This window comes from Salvelinus sp. IW2-2015, unplaced genomic scaffold, assembly GCF_002910315.2.
Source record: "Salvelinus sp. IW2-2015 unplaced genomic scaffold, ASM291031v2 Un_scaffold1720, whole genome shotgun sequence".
Classification (NCBI taxonomy): domain Eukaryota; kingdom Metazoa; phylum Chordata; class Actinopteri; order Salmoniformes; family Salmonidae; genus Salvelinus; species Salvelinus sp. IW2-2015.
In genome coordinates this window covers 57,146-57,463 of record NW_019943108.1, presented here as the reverse complement: position 1 = coordinate 57,463, position 318 = coordinate 57,146, and the positions used below count along the sequence as shown (strand labels likewise).

Below are 318 nucleotides of genomic sequence, written 5' to 3'. Positions count from 1 at the left end.
TAATAGTAATTGGGACTTTGCTTGCAATAGTGCCTTCATCTGTGTGTGCACGCGGTGTGTTTTTCTTTTGGCTGATGGTGTGTGGTGCATGCGTCGTGTGTGTGTACGCTTTTACACCTTATGTATCTATGTCCCTTCAGGGTCTTACCAGTGGAAGTGTGTTGTGACTTATATTGTCTCCCATCCCACTCTCTATTGCAATCCCCGTACCCCACAAGCCCCTTCTGCTGCTGTAGTACTAGAGCCAGGATGGATCCAAAGGTCTTCTCAAATGACATGATTCTCTTTCTTTAAACAGAGTATGGACGCACTCCCTGC

The 318-nt window shown here is 46.5% G+C and overlaps 1 protein-coding gene across 1 annotated transcript in view; it reads left to right on the top strand.

The window, feature by feature from the left end:
• Positions 1 to 72, top strand: part of slc7a14a (solute carrier family 7 member 14a) — a 40,966-nt gene extending 40,894 nt beyond the window's left edge. Inside the window, exon 13 of the mRNA XM_024139216.2 lies at positions 7 to 72. The gene's annotated coding sequence lies outside the window, so the exon portion shown is untranslated. The remainder of the gene's footprint in view (positions 1 to 6) is intronic.
• Positions 73 to 318: the final 246 nt, after the last annotated feature.